Below are 23,319 nucleotides of genomic sequence, written 5' to 3' on the forward strand. Positions count from 1 at the left end.
ACTGTAACCTAATCAATTTTGTTGATGTTATTTCTAAAGTTCAATTGTTGGGTTACTTAATTCGGTTTTTCTCTCAGATGCTTGTAATGATTGTTGCAACATAGTAATGTTAGGGACCTTCGATCTAAAACTTAGGTTTCGTAATCACAATCATTTTCTATATAAGTTATAATAATCTACTACAAAACTATTTCCCTTAATCCAGTTGCTATGTGGATTATCAAAGCTAATGAAAGACCTACGCCTTATCTCTATCACTTCGTAGACAAAATAACATAGAACAAACAATGTAAACTAGGAACGCAATTACAGCAAACTTACAATACCACAAAACAAAAGAGAATCCTGAATAGTTACACCGAGTTCGTCAGAAATCTAATATCATGAACGTGAAGTCAAACTTCTTGGTAAAATAAGATTCTTCTTGCTAGCACATCATAATACGCGTTCTAGTTTCCTTGTAGTTCAGAACATTTATGTATTACCCGTTGTATTGTTGTTACAACATGTTATACCGGTTCTGTAGTATCTACTGTTACTTTCACTCAATCATCGTGTTCTCTCAATCGGTCGCCATGTTTGTACACAGTTTCCTAATTAGCGCGCTTTTGTTCGGCTCGTCCGTGCATCCGTGTGTAGTCCACTAAAGCAACACGCTTCAATCAAAGCTTCAAGGTGTCTGCAGCAATCGAATTGTGTGCATTAAATTATATACCAGAAGTTCATCATGCGAATTTACACCTTAATCCTCTAAGATTATTGGTTAAAATAGCATGTGATGTTGTGATCTACCAATAGTGCCTGTATTTGTAAGCGTATTAACCTATTGTATTGAATAGCGACGTCTGCTTCTACTTGATGATTCACCATGTACCAATTCGATCGTCTCGTGTATTATGGTCGAGAAACTATCTTCGATTGTTTAGTAGAAATCCGTTCACGGAACACAATAATTACAAAAAAGTTGATTGTGATAAAAAATGCATTAATAACTATTTTACCTATTAGATCACGAATTAGTTAGAACACATACCTAGACAAAATAGGTATGTACGTATTGCTTGTTCGCAAAAACTGTTCTGCGTCACATGTCCCGTTGAATGACTTTTTTCTAAATCCGGGTTAAAATATCTTATTTGCATATTTTATGGTACCTAACTGTTTTTTTCTCAAAGTATCTTCTTCTTGTTGACAAACTTGAACCGAATAAAAAAATAACTTTAATACGCCATTCAATATCACATTCTTAAAAATCGTTTACTATGAGAAGTACCTCGTTGTCATACACGTTAGATAAATATTGTATACCTACTTTTTAAATCGGTCTTTTTAAATCTTGTGGATCCGCCGTTTTGATTAGAAAATACCCGAGTTGTAACTCAGATTTCTTGCGTTGTACTTACATATGTAGGTACAATTCGATAAATCCCAATTAACCACACCTTCAAAAACTTAATAAATAGTATTTTCCATGATAAGTCAAGCGACTAGCATTTAATGAAATATTTATGCAATTACAAGCCCAAACATTTGGTAAGCTACCTCAGCCTAAGGTATGGCATTTAAGTTCCTAGTCAACGGCCTTCACATTCCAAGAGTATACATATAACAAGTACCTATGACTATTAAGAATGAATGAATGATATCTGGTTTCAATCTCGCTCCTAAAGTTCTTCAGATAGCTTTTTCTAGCGGTACCTGTCAATTGAATTGTCAAAGCGTGTATGAGCGCATTGTATGTACATAGGAATAGGAAACGGTGGGTACAAATAAGAATGGAATGCGTATACGCCTGTTTTCGTTTTTTCTGACATCGAGGTCAACGAAGGGCGTAGTTACACTGTCTGCCTTTGGCAAGGTTTTTTGAAAATGATATACATTTGAATATGATATCTATAAATTGTAATTTAATATAAATTGATCAAAAGTGCGGAGGTGGTAAGATAAACTGCGTATCTTAAGGCAGTATTACACAATCGCATTTGTATTGGGTTTTGACGTTTGTCTTATTGGTTGAATGAACTATTGCGTAAATACTGTAATATCTGAGTATTCTTCTGTTTTCATAATTCTAGTTGCGACATGTGGGCTGACTTAACTGCTGTTTGATTTGTATATGGCTTAGCTGACATTTCGTTACTAAGCTATAAGAGGTGCAGATAATACTGTGTTTTGTTTAAGTTATTGTAATATTTGCATATGCGTGCAAATGTTTACCTATCTATTTTCCTTACTTTACGAGGTAATGTCAACGTACTCTACACCAAGAGCCACATCAAAGAAATATCATAATGGTTTTAATTTTTAATCAACTATGTGAATTTAAATGATTGAATTCAATTAGCTTTAACAAATACATTAATTAATATTGAAATGTGAGACTTACAAGCTGTGTAGGGTGAAGGCAATTATTAGCTCTGAAACGCCTACGGAGGAAGTCTGGGGAATATTTGCAAAGCACGGTACTATGTTTCATCATTGCAATACAAGCCTTATAGATTTTCTGATCTTAGTAGTTGTAAGTGTATTCGTACAAAGAGTCCTAAAATTTTCAGTCGTAATAAAATATGTTGAGTCTATTTGAGATTTTTCCCTTGTGTAATTTTCAATATTATCTAAAATAAATTATATGACAAAGTACTTTTGCGTAGGTTTCAAAAGATTTTTCTTTCCCTTAATATAAATAAACCGAAGTATGTAAATTGAGAGGTTTGTGGTTGGACCGTTAGTCAGGCTTCTGAAATATTGGGCCTGGGTTTCCGATCCATTACCCAATTATGAGCCTAGAAGATGGAGTGTTCCTTTACCTTGAACGAAATAACTTTTAAGAGATAAACCTTATTTTGTGACCAAAATAGGGTTGTTTGGGTACCGAAAAATATTGCGCGGGTTTATTTGCATGCTTTTAATTCTTCCCGGAAATATCTATCCCATTAAAATATTCGTTGTTTGCGAAATATTCTCAGCAACGGCTAGAGTAAATAAGGTAATATTTATTCTTACTTACCGGGTTCTTTGCTGTGCGCTCTATTGGGTTCAGTCAACAAAGACGATCAACTTTGACGTACACCGTGGCAAGATCACTTTATTTAATGGAAACCAATAATATTTCCTGATTTAAAACGAGAATTGATCATAACGACAACATTGACACATTTTCTATAGAAAGTAGGTCATGATATAATGAAGCGCCTCTAAGAAATGATGGAAATTCGCTTTCAATAAGTGGTAAAAGTTAAGCACAATGTCGTTAATAGACCATAAGTGCGATGGGAACAGATAAACAATATAATTTACACTTGTATCGGACAAAGAAAGGCTTTCTTTTGTTTTTAATGTTTGTTGATTTCTACGATTAATTTCAACAAAGTTTACATTGTCAAAGGCGTTAGAACTCGCAACTATATCATCATCCTCCGAGCCTTTTTCCCAAACTATGTTGGGGTCGGCTTCCATTCTAACCGGATTCAGCTGAGTACCAGTGCTTTACAAGAAGCGACTGCCTATCTGACCTCCTCAACCCAGTTACCCGGGCAACCCGATACCCTTTGGTTAGACTGGTGTCAGACTTACTGGCTTCTGACTACCCGTAACGACTGCCAAGGATGTTCAATGATAGCCGGGACCTACAGTTTAACGTGCCATCCGAAACACAGTCATTGGTGTCTAAGATATACTTAGAAAGTACATACAAACTTAGAAAAGTTGCATTGGTACTTGCCTGACCTGGAATCGAACCCGCGCCCTCTTACTCGAGAGGTTGGTTCTTTGTCCACTAGGCCACCACGACTATATAAACTAACTTATCCAAACGTACTAGTACGTTTGGAATTTGGGACCTGAATTAATTAGCCAAAACACAACCCTAGATAGGTTTCACGGCCTTAATTCTATAAGCCGAGGTAATCAAGAAGGATTTAGATGCTTTTCTCGAGCTTGGTCTTCAATGACAGGACCAAGACCTACAGATAAGAACCTTCTCGTAAAGGACAAACTAAACCTCTTTCGTATATTTCTCAAAATTTGAGTGATTGATACTTATAGCACTCGCCATCTTCGGCAATTAGTTCAAAAGTCAATTGCTAATTAACTTTCAAACTGAGACCGAACACTGTTGATCTGTTCAAAACCGACAGTCGCAAAACGCTATCATAATCACCCTGTTCACCGCTTTCAAATGGCTATCAAAATACCAGCTCATGATTTTCCCGTACCTATTAGTTTTTGCCTCAGTCCAACGAAAAATATCACGAGGAACCCTGAACTTGATGGTCTGGAATCTCCAACATGCCATGAGGAAGTGGAAGCAATCAATAATTAATGCTCGATTCTTCTCTGTCCACTTTTTCCTTAAAGACAAGCCAACAGCAGCGTAATAGATTGAATGACTGGTGGAGAATGTCTTATAGTATTAATCTGCTAATCTGTCAACGCTGTTAGTGTAGGACCAAAAGCGTTTCGGACTTATGGACTTTTCCGCCTGACCACTTGCAAATTTTTGAGCTTAGATTCTGCAGTACTAAAAGGAAGCAGCTTAAACTGTTCACCTGATAAGAAAGCGCAATATCGTTTATAGGTCAAGAGAGCAAAGCTGGGGTGTTTGTAGTTTTATATATGAACCGCGATAGTAGAATAAATTTTGGATAAATAAACACCCGTCAGAAAAAATAGTTTCTTCGTCAGCTGTTGTTTAGCAGTTGATTCGTTTACTTGTTTAAACCATCATTTGGTACGTAAGTAACATTATTAAGAATAGATAGTTGCAAAATTCCAAGGACAAAACTATTGACGTAGGTGGTAAGAATTACCTCATTCTACAGTAAGTATGATTAATTTTAAGCCATACGGTTCTAACTTCCTACGACCCAAGAATGAGATAAATACTAGACACTTAAGTTTAATAAGATTGAACATGGTTTATGCGGACTTCACAAATATAATGTGCTGTGGTACTATGAAAAAATATTTTTGTAAAATTCTGTCTCATCGTGTCATTCAGTAAGTAATAATATATTCTTGTAAAATTCTGTCTTATTGTGTCATTCAGTAAGTAATAAAAATGTTTAATAAATCAATAATACAAATCCTATCTTATAATCATAATCACGAAGCAACTGTAGCGTCGGTAACAAATTAAATTACTATGCCGGTCCATTATCCCCGATCTGCGTGTTAATCAAGCAGTTATGATTGATGCCACGATTAAGTTATTGCATTACGCTAAGTAATTTGTTTGTTATGCCTACTTAGTATAACAACGAACAGGCATTTTATCTTACATTATATCTAGAAGAAAAAGTGTTGATTTATTGCCTGAGTTTAGTTCCAAGTTTTTTAGCATTATTAAATACCTATATATCAAAATCTTTACTAAGTTACAAAGAAATCGATAGTAAATTTTAGATGAACAGCCTATTAGATACAGCTCTGATTTTCAATCTATAAAGAGTCAATACTTCAATAGATTGACTCTTAAGGTAAAACACGTAATATAAACAGTCTTTGATGTATATAGTGCTAATCGCATTACATATTCTTACCACTGTGAGTGGGTAACTTTTACTTTAGATTGACAGTCTTGCTGAGTCACATTGACAAGACGTGTTCTTGTGACTTCTGACCACAGCGGCAATAGTGGTAAAAGTGAACGACCCTGTGCTTTGTCATCCAGACTTATATGTTATAGATATTATTCTACATGTTAAGAAAATGTAGTCCTTGCTTGCTACGTTTATGTAGGTATAACAAAAATTATTAACTAGCAAACAAAAGGTACCAGAACGACCAATGTTTTATAGACTCAGTCTAGCTAAAATAAACAGCTAGCTCCTATCGTTAGACTACATTTAATCTGGCAAAGCTACAATAGAAATTAATGTTGGCATTACAACAATTAATTGTACATACATTAATTTGTACCGCAGTATTTATTTTTGCTTCAGGACGCGGCAATAGGGCAGAAGTTAATCTCGGCCAAAATGTATACCACGAAACGACCCGCCTGGGATTGTGGGAGACGAATGATATGTAATAACGACTAAATTAGTTTTCTTTTTAAATAAAAGCTGTTTAGTACACCGATAATTTAGTAAACTTGACTGATATAAATAATTATTCGCAGACTTCATAATTGAAAGCCATTAAAATGAATAGTGGTGGAGTAAGATCCAATTTATAGCTTTTGCTGTGGTAGTTTGAAAATATTTACTTTTACTGTCCGAGGTCTGTCCATAAACTGCCATAACAGTTTTTTTTTAAACAAAACTAAAGTACATTATAAAAGCTACTAAACTTGATTTAAAATGTAGCTTATCTACGTGATAAAACCTTTTTTAGGGTGTATCTCTTTATTGTAATATCACTATGGTAACATGGTAGCCACATGGCGCAAGTCTGCTGAAACGGCGTTATTTGAAAACATCCCCTCGTCTGCAAGAGACGTCTTATTTGCAATATTTTATGAACAATTTTATGTATCTACTCACATCAAACAGAGAATTTTATCATATTTGATGTTTAAAACTTTTGTTTTGCATTCCCTGAAAATTTTTGCTACTCGCTTTTAAAAGCTCATTAATAAAATGAATTCTATATTTTTATATAGGGAATGCAAGCATTTGAAAACTGAAACCATTGCAATTTAATATAAATTTTACAGAGTTAAATGTTTGAAATACTTAGTTACCCTTTCATGAAAATTAAATGTGAAGTAACATTAAAATACCTATGTATACGAACCAAGGTTGTAAAGAAAACTGCAATACAAGCAATGGGCATGATTTCACGGCTTCATACCTTAAAATGTCCCCAAATCCATAATTCACGTACAGACACAAATTTAACGCGTTTTCCTTCACGAGCCTAGAAGAGTACATTACACCGAACATTTCCACTGCATCTCAAGTTACGTGTGCCCATAAAATTCAGGAAAGAGGGACAAAATTCTCTCCCTGTGTTTTTATCAAGTAATAAAATGTTAGGCAGTGCTTCAGGCAACGCAATTTGGCTTCCACGCAGAATGCCATCCCGTTATGGACACTGTAATGGAACCCATAAAATGGATATCTGTTTTAAATGAATGCTCACTAATATGGCATGGGAATGAATTTGTTTGTTTGCTAGAGGATTTATTTGTGAATGGGGTTTAAAGATAATCCAGATTGTAATGTTTATTATGCACTTTTTTTTGATACGATTTAATTGTAAGGTAGCAATTATACAATGCTGAATTTGGCCACAAACGCTACAGCATCGTACGTGTAAATGTTGCAAATGTTGAAAGGAAATTAATTTTATTTTCCTGTTATTGCTTTTATATTATCAGAACAACAAAAGGTAGGTAAACAATATAATGCCAGCATATTCTTATATTGTTTTTAATCTAAGAAATCATTCATCAATTTTCCCTTTTCCGGCACATCAATCTAATGAACCCAATTTTTCCTTATAATTTTTTCTAGAAAAAAATTCGAACCCTCTAGCGTATAAAAAATCAATATTTAATTTGTGTATCAGGAGTCCCGAAGTTATCGCTGGGGCAACAAAATGAATGGGGAAGACAAAAAAATCAACAGGCAAAAGGGGCTTGTTTGTCGCACTCGAATTGATTTATTTATGCAATAAATCTAACATCGGATTAATCAGGCTAAGTTTTGTCGGCGTAGCAATGTGTTGTCGTGGAAAATATGTTCGGTGAAAAATTGCGATCGGAGAAATAAAACGGCATTGCGGTTACTGCCGGCTTATTGTTCTCTTGCCTTTGTTAGTTTCAAATCTGCTGTAATTCGCAACAGCTTTAATACTTATCGTAATTTTATTCTATATGCTGCCATTTTTATGTGTCTTAATTTAATTTATCCTAGATTTTGTCCTAAAGTTTTCTTGTATTTGTTACAGGTAAGAAAATCTTCTCTCTAAACTTTCTACGGAATCACAAGGCAGAAAGGTATTACGATGGATGACTAGTACAAACTCTAAGTAACTGTAGCCAGAGTCGAGATATCGACCCATTTCCCTTGCAAACGAGTTCGTCTATTTATTTTCTTCCGCTCCGAAGTAGTCTAAAAAGTTTTGCAAATTCACAAACCCCTTTAGTATTTACAACACAGAAATAAAACCAACTACAGCTTTTAGTATCAGTAACTTTGCTGCAAACGGTCAACTAACAGCGCAGTTAAATTTTTCAGCGTTGTTTGCAGTGGTCTCAACTGTCTGTGTTATTCCTGTGTCGCAAAGCTCCAAATGCTACTTCTATTTCATTAAAAAGCGGACTATTTACAGAAAAGTCGATAACATTTTCTTTAGAGCAACAACTGTAGGCAGAAAAGCTTTGTGAGAGAAACTTTATGTAAGAAATCTCGGTATGAAAGAAAGTTTGTAAAAGCAATCGAAAAAAAATTATGAATAAAATCCCCCATTCAAGAGTGCGGGACAAAACAGCGTTGGCTCGATGCGTCCGTGATAAGCCGCAAGTTTGGCAACCCATCTTTTTAATGTCCTGGCCGTCAATTATCATTAGAATCGGGGACGGTCTTAGGGAAGCGATCGTAAGTCAATATTAGTGCCTATAAAGGTGAGTGATAACCGCATATCCGCTCCCTTCCTTTATACTTTCAAATTATAGTGTAATAGGGAAATAACCAATCACAACTGACGAATGAAGGTTTTTGAATAACATGTTTGTTGAGCTAGAGGGGCTGAAGTTATACAAGTTGAAGTTACTTATTTGAATGTTTATGTGATGTTTTATTTGCATTTTTATGAATGCCGCCAAGTTTTACGAATAATTACAAAAAAAAAAGTATAATTATTTTGCGGTTGCAATATACATTTTACGAAAAATTTTGCTGTCTCTTACCACGGCCATTTTTAAAAACCAAGTTTTAAAATGGTCAGGTACATTTAGCCATTAAAAACCACATAGGCATTACATACATGTTAGACGTACGTACGTAGTTCTATATTTACCAAGATAGTAATGTTTAGAGCTAGATATAATAAGGACAGAATGCCTGTGCGTGCAGGCTCGCCAATTCAGGGTTATTACAATGCAGTCCGTGTGAACGGGCTTGATGTTCAGAATTTGTGATGCCGACAAACTGCCCCTAACACGGTTATCTTCGCCATTTCCTATTTGTTCATTTCGTTAAGAATTTTCAATTTTATTTGTGTTAACTGACAACTTTACAAGATTATTGCGTGTCCTATTTTTATGTATAAAATATGAGCGTTACTCATCTCATACTAGCTATTTTCCCGCGGTTTCACCGACGTCCTCTGGAAACTACTTTCCGTACCGGGATCAAATATAGCCTTTGTTACTCGGGAGCACTGTAGCTTTCTAACAGCGAAAAATTTTTCAAATCGGTTCAGTAATTTCGGACACTTTATGGTTACTTACAAAAAAGTGTTTCATCTTTATTACCTATATCGGTAATGGTTAGTATAGATAAATACTACGAGTATAAACACCTATGACAAGCCTTTTCCTAAAACAAAAAAGTCCTTTACGTTAAAATATGTTACTTATAAGATTTTTCCAAAGTTGTGCAACGCAAGCCGTCAGGCGACTTGACATTTTCCGCGCGAATGCACTTAAAATCTTTAACGCGTTCCTCTTTCGACGACGCGACGCTTGTCTAAGTCTAGTCACTTATTGTAAATTGCTGAACAGGAATCCAGAATTAAATGTCATGTGGAAAGATAATAAAAGTGCCTTGGTTGAAAAGAAACATTCTGGACTAGTAGATTTTGCTGGTGAAATTAAAGAAATGGGTGCTGATTAAATTTACGAGACTTCATTTGGTAAACATGGACAGTCTCAAAGTTTATTGTGAGACTGAAATATCTCATAAATATTCACAGATTCATTCACATTATTTTTTTGTTTATACCATACAGGTGATGATACAGTTTATAAAAACGTATATAAAGACAAATTCGAAACAAACCGGCAAGTTTAAAATACTCGGCTGCTAATCAACGTTTCCACACAAACTCACTTCAGTCAAAATCCAATTGAAGTTCCCCCTCAGTATAAAACAACGAAAAACAATGGTAGAAGGTAACAAGGATCGCGGAACGGCTGCGGCGGTAGGCCCGGCACGCTGCGGCTTCTAAACCGATTACACCCGCCCGAGGAGAAAATACACTTACTACATGAATTATACACCCAGCGACTTCAACTTTAACACGCGTTGCATCACTAATTGTATATATTAAATCTTTTACTTACAGTAATTAAGTTAATTGGTGAGAATCTTAGAAATTACCGCAGTTCGTGGATTTGAACGTGTGTTGTTTAACACAAGTCGTTTGACCGGAATGGATGTATTTATTAATTGTAAGCTTAATTTCGCTGAAAACCAGCTTAACCGTTAATTCATGTTGCAACAGCTAATTCCGCCCGAAATTAGGTTCGTTTATTATCATAATCAAACTTAGATTTGATTGCAATTCGCTCTTTCATAGACCGCTGTGTGTACCGAACACAGTTAGATTCGGGACTCGGATTGTGTTTAATTCAACGTACACAGTCCGTCCCGATGTGAAATGAAACCGATTTCAATTACTATTGGAGTTACATGATTAGTTTGTAGGTTTGGAGCCCGTATTTCAACCGTGCCAGTGTTTGAGCTAATTATGATGAGCACACAAATGGGATGTATGGTTAAATACCGATGTCTGGATGGTTAGTTACCGACCGTAACGTGGTTAAGCTTATGATAACAGACCGGAATGCGTTTGAATGCAAGCGGAGCAATTATGATAAAATATTTGGTATAATTTTCTATGTGAATAGCATGCGTAGTAGTTAATGTAACGTAGGACAAAATGTACATACATAGAAATGCCAACTGCATTAGCAAACACGTACTAACTCAGCTTTATATGTACCTCTACATCCAAGTAGGTCTTACTTAACAATTCCGAAGAAACAAACCTCATATATTGCTTCTACTTTATAGCCAGTAACACAAAACATCTCCTTTATTTATTTAGCAACATTTATTTAGACAGATGGGCGAAACCTTTGTAAAGTACTATAAGCCCTAGTTCTCAATGTTATTTACGATTGATTGAGTATTCTACATGAGCTTCGGACATAACAATGATCGTGTATACAGAGAAATGAGCTATAATAAAACATGGCTGTTTCCAATGAAATAGGTCACGTTTCCAATCTAGTACCAATGTTTTCGTTTCACAAAAAAGGGTACGGAATACGTGATACTTAACGTTCGATGCAATCATCTCATAATAGATACAGAATGATTTGTTCAGCAGTGTTTGTTCATTTGATTGTATGCAGACATGTTCTGAAGAACTTTAACTCTTTCTTTTGTGTCTGTCTACTTTGCTAGACAATAAAAATCGAACGAGAGTTTGTTCTAAATTCAATTCAATTTTAATGTTTGTTCTAAATTCAATTCAAATTTAATCGAAACACTAGTTTCTACGCCCCAAGTGATTGTTTACACAAAGTCTATTACTGAAGCCGATACGAGTGGAAACGCTAAGTGTGGGGTACCAACATTAGAGTCTCAATAAGCGTATGCTGTTACCGTGCTTAGGTTGGCTGTACCTGTCTCTGGTATTGATGGCAGAGGTGCTGCACCAAATAACAATGAATTTAGAGAACGTTTAAACTTGATAGCAAATGCGCTCCGTTCAATCCACTCGCTTAATAGACGGAATACACCCGTGCTAGTTCTGAGGGCGTTACATACTGCGTCAATGTGTTGAATGCCAACGTTTTATGTTTATTTTTTGTAATTATTATGATTATGATTTATGAATCTAATCTATCCAGTATGCCCTTTTATATTATGTTTTATGTTTATAAATATTTTTATAGTATTTTATTTTTAGTTTTGTATAAAGATAAGTAGTTTAAGTTTGTATATATGTATAGTGTGTATATCTATCCAGTCCATTCATTTTTGCAATAAATGGTTTTGATTTCTGAACATATATTTTCATAGCGTCTGTACAAACAGAAACTCTGATTTTAAATGTAGACAATACCATAATCTGTCTTCAGAATCTTTGCAAATATTTCTGCACAACACAAGCTTAACTCCAGATCAAAACACCTGAACATCAATTTCAATCAGCACAACATCGGCATTATCAGAACGATATTATCGGATAATCTTCAACACGTAGGTAATTGTATCGTAATAATAGTGTTATCTCATACAGTATTGTCTGTAATTGTATTGTGTTTAATTCCATTAACGTTCGCCCGATCAGCTGGCACAGTCCTACAATCCGATTAGTAGCCGCTTTAGCAATCGTGCGCAGGGATCGGGTGCGGTTGCTGTTTCACTATTTATGAGAAGAGTATAATGTTAATCGTTTAAGTTGTTGGTTAATTTGTAGATATCAATCATTGTGTTGATTTTTACTTCTTTCTGTTTCTGGAACTTTTAAGTTTTATTTTATTGAGTGTGGACATTTAATCTTTAGGGCGGAGCTTAATGCAAACCATATGGTTTTTCTGAAGAATCTGCAGTCTCAGGGCTGCTAAAAATTAGTTTTGATAATAAAACAAACTAATTGCTTTTGAGTGATATTCATAAGCTAAGCAAGCTTTAAACTAATGTATTTTTTATAATGTTGTACTCTAATTTTATCCTTTAATTCTCCCAGTTCTGAATTCAAGTGACCCACATACAATAGTCACACTAAAGGGTTGATCCAAATATCCTGACCTCAAGTGACACAAACTTAGCCAACCCTATAGTACCGACGTTGTTTTCCCTCACCAGTTGAAAGGGAAATATAGCGTATTGGGTGCTTATCGTAACTTGTAAAGCAATTGACTGAAACTGTTGGGTGCGGTCTCCGCGGTTCACTAACAGTCGACGATCGCCTAACTTATTGCCGTATTATTACTACAATGCATTACATTTGTAGGTACTAGAGTTAGGTTATAGGGTTTCAATGTTTATGTTCAAGGAAATAAGGAAAGGTATTATCGCCAGACCCGCTAAGAGAAAACTGATTATGCAAATGTGATAAACATAGGTTAAATTTTAAAATTCATGTGAATTAAATCGTCAAAACATACAAAATTACAGTCTAAAATTAGAGTAGTTAATTAAATAAGTAAATATAGTTAATTTCCAACGGAATAAACTCGTGTACCGGGCTCTGGTGACAATAATTTCCGCCGTGCGCTCACCGTTCGCACTGTGGCTCAGCATTAATTAACCAAAATGCGTCGACACTAGCAATGGCCATTAAAATACGTATTTCAATTTTGGAACTTCCTAAAAATAAATAAGTGTTCTATTTTCAAAAATTCACGGTTGCATTCAGAAAGTAGTCTCTATAAAACCTCTTTTCTTGCTTGCTAAAGGTTTGTACAATGCCAGTGTTTCAAAAATGCATTCTTGACCAGTGGTTTCCCAAAAGAGTCTTCAAACTAGCAAAATAATAATGTGTAGCTTCCCGTTAAAAAATATTAATAAAGTGAGTGACATATTGACCAACACAATTTTTCAATATTTAAGGATACTTTGCCCATGCGCAAATATCATTTAAAGTAAATTGTAGTAATCTAATTTCACACCAATCGTTACAACGTTTTAACGAGATAGGTACCTTTATCGAGACTATAGTTCCATATTTAATGTCCAAGGTTCTATACCACCCAATAATATTCCCATACTACAAACTATCATCCAGATACTAAGGTACCAGACAGCTTCGAAGTATTATGCGGTTAATACACTCCTTAGCGAAGGCTATTGTCAAATATGATTACAAGGGAGGCCCCATATCCTTCAGAAATGGGGTCTGGGATAGCATAGTTACTGATATCGGATATGACGACTAGTCATTCAAATATATACCTTGTTTCTTAGGATATAGAGTTAAAATTATCTTTTGTGTACTACCTAGTGTTGTGCTAATGAAAATGGATGTTGAGTAGAAGAATGAAAATAAACACGAATGTATCCAAGATTGTTGAACCGAAAAATAATTAAAAGGCTAACTCCCAGATCGTCAAAAACATTACCTAAAATATTTTTATTAGGTCCCTAGAGGGGACTAGGCCTTTTTTGTTAAATGAGAAAAGATAATTTTATTTAACTTAAACACAGCCTTTTTTGTTAAATAAATTATATTTAAAATATTACAGGTTAGAAATAACAGCTAAAAATAGTATGAAGACTGAATTAAACAAATAGTGAGAATATTACCTTACGTGAGTTTTATTATATAAAGAACATTTTATTTCCAATACGTCAATAAAATAAATCTCATTTTATTTGTGTTGGAATTATTGTTTCCCGTAGCAAAATGCACTTCAATACTTAATGTCCAGGCTAGACAGTTTCATTTTAAACATTATGCCCAAGACGGCGAGTTAAGCTGGTTCTGCACTGAAATAGTAAAATATTTTAAAATACCGCAATACTACGTTCATTTCTACTATAAGGTTACGGACACACAATCGCGCTACGGCTTGAAGCAACTGTTCAATTAAAAATATACTTTGAAGCATTATAATTTAATGAACTTCAATTTACTAACTGAATAGAATACTGCTACTAACATTTTTAAATTAAAGGTAACGTATTGTTTTCATTAACATCATCACCCAAAATTACACCTACGAAAACTATACACAAATGTCTTCGAAAACACCATAAAGGCTTAGTCTCACGTCAGGAGTGCGCGTCTAGACACGGGCGTATCATCGCGTGAGTGTGAGCGCGCCTTAAGCGGTTTAACAGGGCAGGTGGTGAAAGCAGGCAGGTGAAGAGTTCGCGCCCTCCTGTCTGCCTGATGTAGAGGTGCTGGAACCGACATGTTTCAGCATTAGCTTATACCTTACCTGACTCGCTAAGAGATTACGTTTCCATTTCCTTAGGTCTTTGTTATCGAAGTGGCGATTGTTTGCCGTAATGAAAGTAGCCTTCACTTTCTCCCTTCTATAGGGAAGCGTTAGTTAGCTTGAGATAACTTTTCAAGTATAAACACCCTTGCCCCGGGGAAATCATAGTGTTGAGCAGGCATTGTTAAAAAACAATACCTTTCAAGTTTAGTTATTTTCTTTCGCAACACGTGTTAATTGATCAACAATTCTCATTATTGCAAATCAGTCTTACATTTAGAAATCAATTCATGATCTGATCTCGTATGTAATTTATTCTTTCAAAATTACTTAGAATTTTGATAATTAGCGTCGGCTCTTTTATTTTGTGGGCACTAATATAATTAACGTTGCAATTCTTCATTAGTAGAGTAATAAAATGTTTCAAAAGATGTCGAAACGTCAATGTAACATGTCTAGTAGCCACACTAATTCAATGTTACTTTGTTTTATTTTTATTGTTGGCAACAATTAATTACTGCATTTTAAATTTTAACTACGCTTTCTGAGCGCGATGTGTTATTATAGAACATGATGAAGTAAGTTTTATATGATACATGTTGTGTTTGTCTTTGCCTGCGTTTTAATAAGGGTGGAGAAATGAGAGGATATATTAACTAGTTTTTATCAGTACCTATAAAATAACTATTATGGTTGCTTTAATGCAATACTTTAATATTCTTAATGGTTTACTTTTAAGGCTACGTCACTCAAACGACATTCCATATCTGTAAATAACACTCGTATACGTAATAGTATTTAAAAAAATGTCGCCCAAACCGACTACAACTGATGACGGGATCAACGCAACGCTCGCGTGGTCATGTCTATCGTAGATTTAGTTTGTAGTCAGTATTTCACAGGGTGGTGAAACGCACCCTTCACCCGCGGAAAGAGTTGGCAAATGAATATGTATGTTCATAGGTACAGATTTTTTTCGTACCTATTTATGGCCATAGAAATCTTTTTTTCGTTGTTTCTTTCATACTGGTGGATTTTCTACTAAGTTTTTCCATGCGTAGCAAGACCGTGTATACGCGCGACCAGTTGCAAGCGGTACAAATCTGTTGAGCGGTTTTAAACCTCAGTTTTTTTTAACCGGCAGTTGTTCTTTTGTTGTCTCGCATTTACCCGCTACAACGCCCGTCCGAGTTCAGCGTTGTCACTCAGAAAACCGAGCGGAAAATCCGCCAGTGTGAAAGTGCTATAAAGAAAGATTTTGTGTAATAATCTTGCATTGCACCAAGATCGATTTAACGCATAATCATGAGACGCTAAAAGAACTAGCATTAATACTTCGAGGTACGAATTATCCCTTAACATACTAAGTGAGTGTTGCCAGACGTTCAGACAGATACATAATCTTGCCTTTAGTTCCAGTACATCGTAAAGCAATGCTTTTAGCTCTCGTAACACTAACGACTAAATAATATGTACTCAGCCTTTCTATTTGTTGGCCTAAAGAGCAATTGCTTGTTATGCTAAAATAACTTCTTATTTCTTCAACGTTACATGGTTTCTAAGTGGCGTAGGTGCAATGTTAGGTGGGATATATTTTGCGGGTTTTGTGTTGAATTAAGTAAGTGCATATTTCGGTTATTTGCTTGATAAATGTTTGATAGATTACGATTTGTTTGCCTGGATATAATAGAGGTAGCGCCATGTCCTGTTCATGATTGGGTAAATAAAATGGTCATGAACGGTAGTTTTTGTTTAAAAAACGGTCGTTTAAGTGTTGAATTTGGCATTTAAAATAAAATTTCAAAAGAAAGATTAGCCCATTTCTCGTCCATTGTATAAAAAATATAAATGAAAAAATACGCTCACATTTCCTCCGTTAATTTGCTGGGTATTTATATTTTAAAGTCTCTTAAGTTTTAAGTAAACGAAAAATATACGTTACGGTGATATAAAAAAGTAAGCTAACACTTGGGCTCGTAAAGCTCGACATAATTTTATTTAACACTAAAAAGCGACCGCCGAATATTTTACGAGTTTAAACTTTAAACAGCATAAAACGAAAAGTGAGGTCGTGTGGTCGAGATTTTTTCATAATATGTGAAAGGATGCCACAATTTATTATGAGACATATTACTTTTGAAACAACTAATTATGTATACTTTATTATTTGCACGTTTTAAATACCATTAAAACTCAATTCAAAAGTATATAACATTTAAGGACACCGGTTCACGTTAACAATAATAAAATTGCCGTCCAAAAGCTTTCGAGTTCTGCTTATCACAGTAAACAAATTACCGTCAAATGTCATCTCTGACTGCCATAGAATAATAAGTGCCATGCCGGCTCACTCAGTTACTTCCATATTTTCTTTCCACTCGCAAATGATTATGCAAATTGTCCAACTTTATTCAAAATATAAAGCTACTCAAAATTTACGATTCTTAAAGGTTCGTAAATTTTCAGTAGCCGTTTACCGTCTAGACTTAAAAACAGCTTCGTTTGGTAGAAAAATAAAAACAACACAACGATATTAAAATCTGGGTAAATGAATAAGGCATTTAATTAAAAAACGCGTAAAATATTCAGATGAGACTTCTTTCTGTAATAATAGGCTAGTATTTTAAAGCGGCTTAATTAACATTTATAAGTAGAGTGTGTTCGCGATACGTTTTGTTGGCATGGCGTTTCATAAACAGAGTTTGACTTCATGTTTGTAGAAGGATTGAGCGTTATTTGCCGATTCCCGCTGACACAGTACAACAGCTTCGGAAAATACCAAATAGCGACTTAATCCACATCAGATATGTTGAACAATAAAGTGAATGTATACCCTACAATAAACAGTGGTTAGGGCGTGCGTGTCCTGGCTTGTTTTTTGCCCCCCGGTTATCCTCCCATGATTTATGCTGTGCCTGCCCGGAATATGATTACCAGTTACGTGTCGGAAGTACCCTTAATGGATATAAACGTTGTATTTAACTGTCCGGTAAATACTGCCGTTTTTGTGCGCCTTTGTACCGCTCAATTGTGACCATATTATGGACCGTTTATTGGTTTGATCGCACACAAATTTGTGGGCTCTTGATAAATGTTTATTGCTGTTGATTTTATAGATGGGCGTAGTTATGTGTTTTGTAAGCGTCTTGCTGAGTTTATTTCTTATAAAGTTTAGTGTTGTTTCTATGACGCCCCACCTATTAACAACTTTACTGTTTCATTTTATAGTTCTTAATAACATTTATACCTTTGTCACAAAAACAATATACAATAAATATATCTAGTAATTTGATTAAAATAACTGAAACAAAAAACTGAACATTTTCGATACACATATCCCAAATGAAGAGTATCAAGCGAAATTCGATTTTACTATGATTGAATTTATCCATTTCCCATTGTGTGGAACATTTTTTATGTTTTCGTAATGATGAAAGGCTTGTATTTTATTTTGATATGAATAAACAGCATTTGGTATCTGTACTGTGTATAAACAAATCCTTTGTGATAAAGTATAGGAAAAGTGTGAGTTGGAGGAAAATTTATTGTTTTACTTAGGTAAACAAATTCCGGCTACCACCCTGCGCCTGTCATGTATCATTATGCACAAGTATACCAATGGTAATCCTCAAACCCAACACGTTCTTCCTACAAGTGAGTTTTCCAAAATATGTAAATGCATAACTTTATTAACGAACGAAAGCCCAACAAATAAGAAAATAAACGAAGAACACCCCGAAGTTAGTTCGTATAAAAAAGAAACATATCGTTAGTTGAAAAGTACCGCGATTAGGTTCTACTTAGTTCTTCTAATTTTTGTTGTGGCATTGCATCGTCCGTTAGTTTCCTAATGAGGAAAAACGTTCCTCCCAATGATACTCTTGAGTAACACGAACTTCAGCTACTTCTGAGCAAGTTTCTCGCGCAATTAACTAGCTTGATACTCTTGATTTTCCGTGATACATTTCCTTTTGTAAGCTTAGGGGGTACTTAACGTGCGATATTTATTGCTTCCGTTTTACACTTCGTTTTACTGCGAATTTTGTCTAGTCTAGTATTAACTAGCATTCCCTCAGAAATTACAATAAATTACACTGTTTTTACTTCACTTAGTTAATGGTATTAGAAATGGACACGCAACTCTTAAGAAGATAAGGCGAGGGGTTTAATATAAGTCAGACTAGTGTTGCGCTATAAAAAGTAATAGGCAGCCCTAACTCTGCAGAGATTAATGCAATGTCCCGGCCTCAAGCGATACTCTCGTTTTAGCTATCAACGTAACGGGAAACTGGAAATAATTGGCGTAGAAATCGCAGGCCGACGATAAAACAAGACATGCGGAATTACGGATATAAATGAATTGAGAACTGAGGATTTTACAAAAGCATGTCGCTAGGTTACCTCGAATAACGTGCGACGTGCGTGCCTAACCTCACTTTGCGTGGTTTATATCATACTTGAAGCTAAAAGCGAAAAGTACACTTATGTAACGTTTAGATAGGTTCAGTAATCTCGTATATCGCGCTTTTTTTTGGGAGTCCGCTGACGCGCGTGCGATACCAGCAATAAAAATTCGTTACAGAACCCAGAGATGAAGACACATAAAAACACTTTATTATAACAGCTATGTAGCCGGATACATTGAAAGCCTGGGGGTGATCCGAACATACGTTATAACCGACGTTTTCATGTTTGTGAAAAATCGTTGACAAACTTTTTTCTAAAAGAGAGGCAATTACATTAAAGCTTTTTGGTACGTCCACCCGTCGCATGTATGCCTGGCTTACACTGAATTGGGTTATGGAACTAACGTTACAAACATTTTGGGGTCTTTTTTGTAAGGTTTTAACGTACCCTTAATTCTGGGCAAAATGTTACGTAAGAGATATTCGAAAAACCATAACTCAATCTCTCCGATAAACGAAGATGAGGTTAACAAGGATAAAATTTTACAAGTGTTACGCAGTCGCAGGCATGTCGTTACGAACATGCCTAAGTAAACATTACTTTCATGAAGGATATAAAGATACCGTACCCACGCACGCAGCTGCATCTATTGACATAAAATTTAAGAGCTAAGCAGTTTTTGTCTTCGTCATAAAAACTTAGAGAGTATCGAGTCATCTTAAGAAACAAGCCATGTCAGGAGGGGGAATTTTCTTGTATTTTTGGGGCGCGCTAACAAGGGGCTCCTACATGACCGGAATATTTTTGTCACCAATTTCCTCAGGCGAACGGCTTAACGCCCCGGAAAAAGTTACTTAGACTTACCTGGGACTCTTCGAGCGCTGTCAAGATATCGTATATTTTATGGACCCCGCCTGAATGCCTGCTATATTTCTTGACGGCGACGCCTCCGAAATAGCCTTTCGATTAGGTTACTGCTTTATTAACATGCGTGGCGTAGATTCTTGAATATTTAGACAGGTACAATTTCGTAAGTTATTCAGGAGATCGGTAGCCAAATGAGGATGTATAGTGACAGATGGTGGCAGTAAACAGTTACTTGAGATATTCTTCAGTGGATCGACGGGCCGGCGGGTGAGACCTATATATCACTTAAAACGACAGAGCATAAATCTATGGGGGCTGTCGGCTCGTTATTTGTAGTCGCCACGTGAACCGCCGGTTTCGGGTGAATATTAACGATATCGCCAATTTTCCGCAAGCTTAGTCGCGTCGCAATTTCTCGCCAATTGAACAATCGCATCGCATCGAGGGGCGATGTGCCGTCGAACAGTATTAACCCTGGCCTCGTGTAAAAAATGTTCATACATGCTTTTCTCGATCTGCCGCTTTGGGCTCTAATATAAAAAAATCCAATTTCCACACCGCGAAATGAATATAAATATTTTGCCAATATAAGTTGAGAACTTAAATTCAATATAGAATATCACGAGAAAAACGATTTCCGATGCCTATCTGAAATATTTTACTTCACAGATGATTTTACTCGGAGGTACCGCCAAGTGCCTATTTGCAATAAAGGCGATCTATTCATAGAACTTAGTTAAAGTCCACAATTGAGAGCGCTTCTAATTCTCCTGATATTTATTACAACAGCAGCCACAAAATTAATATCACTTAACAGTGTTCTTAAGAAGACATGCCTACGGCATTTACGAGGTGCTTCCTGAATTCAACATCTATCGACTAGTCTGACACAATAATTTTCTTTGTTGTCAGTTTTGTTACACGAATAATAGCACCCACAAATTGTACAGAACGATATTCTGTACAACACTACAATGGGCAGCTTTATCTTTGAGAAAACATAAATAAGAAACATTCAAAAACACAAAAGAATTTATCTTGTAAGTACTCTCACAAAAAGAAAATGTTTAATTATTCAGTAAAGGAAAGTTGACAGACAGCGAAACGCGAAATCACAAACTTTTATAATAATCACATTTCACGTGGAATCATTCGAATTTTTATTTCTAATTTGTACGTGTATTCCCAATTAAAGTGTGCTGTTCACTAAAGCGGTGTTACAAACATTTTTCGTTTGCGAGCACTGACCGATACTAATCCGTGATCGTGTGCGCTTAAATGTTATTTTTACGCTGTGCTGGACTGATAGATACGCTACAATGGGCTGCCATGCTTATTTGCCGATGTATTAATTGGATTTAATTAAGTAGATTTATTCGCGGCTTGTTGTTGTAAAGTTGCGATTAGAGAACAGTAAGTATTTAACGTTCCCTCTCTGAAGTCTGAAGTGATTGATCCCGACTGTTATTGGCATCCGTCTCAATCTTTCCAATTTGTCTTGTCTTTGAACTTGATAGTTTCCGTTCAGGAGCATAATCTATTTGTTAAAATTGTCAATGAAATGGCAAATACTATCAAAACGGAATGATAAAAAAATGAACAATACAATACAACAGCGTGGCCATGACGTATCCAGTACACCCCATTGCAGCTTTCAAATAACGTTTAACGTATGAACTTTAGTTATTATACGGAAATATTATTCAATATAGCGAGTTGTCAAACGCACTCGGGTTGGTAGGGCTACCGCATACGGCGCTATTCAATGACATGTAGGTACGTACATATGTTATAAGGCTCACCGTCACTGCCAGTGTTCTAGACTTTTTTACGAACCTAACACATTAAAAGCTTGGCGATTAATTGTGTCGAATTTTCATATCTGCTTTCTTTCGTGGATAGTGGTATGTATAAATTACGTCTTACCTATCTAATTGATAGCACATGGTGTATAATATGTATATGATCAAAGTCGCTTTACAAGAAGTTGCACCTACAGTTACTGAACAAGCCTAGCTTTTCCTACCCTTAAAAACGTCAAATAAGGTTCTTCATTAATAAGTACTACTTAGAACTTTCAGTAGGTACATAGTGTTTTAATAAGACTTTAATCAAACCTCAAACTTCTGAAACGCCGTACGTGAATTCGCCGAGCACTATTATAAAGCAAGCGATTGTACCCAGCCTCCTGATATAATTCATCTGAAATAACTTTACCGTTCAACTTTTACTACGACATAAGTTTACCGAGGCTTCGTGTTGTAATAAAGTATGTTTTACCGTGTATACAGACGTCTGTCATACTTTATGTGATGTTTAACACTGCTCAATGCTTTGGGAGACTATAGTGTGATAAATGGTGTACGTACACAGTTTATGGCGTAGTTATTATTGCTTATGGCTTCGCAATGTGCTAATAAATGAATAACGACTATTTTAAAACACTGGTGGTTTCTTAAGTATTTGTAAACAAGTGCAATAAATAAAGCTCTAGGTTAGGTAAAAGCTTGTAAGTAGCAATGAATAGTTAAGCTTGTTAATCGGAAAGGGGTCAAGAACAATTCAAAGAAAACACAACTTTCCCTGAGATTTCGCCCGGGATCTGAGTGTTTGTACTTAAGAGATTTATGTTTGTTAACCCATTTTGCCATGTTAAAGTCATTGTTAGAGTAAATGACGTCATGATGGAAAACAAATGACGGTTCAGTCATACATAATTACGTTGTTCTGTTGTTAGATTAGAGATTTTCTACGATAAGAAAGAATATGAAGTAGTTATGTCACAAATGATAGGTTCTTCATACATAGTTTGTGTATAGCCAATTATGGGACAAAACTTATGACCCTCAATCCTATTATGATGTCACTAACAGATCCCGTTTATCATAGAAGATGAAGTGCGGTATCTACATAAGAGTACCTATTATATCTTAGAACCTAGCATTATTATTTGTGTTCATCAAAAGAGAATAATTCACTAGGTTATTTAATCATTTCTAACTAACTAAAGATTGACAAATCAAATCTAATTGAACTAGAAGTCTGCTTTAATTTAAGGAATTACTTTAATCAGCAAAACTTGACTTGAAGTCTCCTTTGATTGCTATTAGTTTATTTCTCAAAGCTTTATTAATCAAATATAAAGCTATTCAATTAGGTAGTTACATTTCATTCATCACTTGTGAGATAGAAAA

The 23,319-nt window shown here is 35.4% G+C and overlaps 1 protein-coding gene across 2 annotated transcripts in view; it reads left to right on the forward strand.

The window, feature by feature from the left end:
- The window catches only part of LOC110375740 (uncharacterized), a 146,116-nt gene that overhangs the window by 84,800 nt on the left and 37,997 nt on the right, over positions 1-23,319 (forward strand). Inside the window, exon 3 of one of the 2 annotated variants that reach the window (XM_049844061.2) lies at positions 7,897-7,945. The exons of the other annotated variant lie outside the window; for it this stretch is intronic. The gene's annotated coding sequence lies outside the window, so the exon portion shown is untranslated. The remainder of the gene's footprint in view (positions 1-7,896; positions 7,946-23,319) is intronic. 2 annotated transcript variants of the gene reach the window in all.

Source organism: Helicoverpa armigera, chromosome 2 (assembly GCF_030705265.1).
Source record: "Helicoverpa armigera isolate CAAS_96S chromosome 2, ASM3070526v1, whole genome shotgun sequence".
Lineage (NCBI taxonomy): Eukaryota > Metazoa > Arthropoda > Insecta > Lepidoptera > Noctuidae > Helicoverpa > Helicoverpa armigera.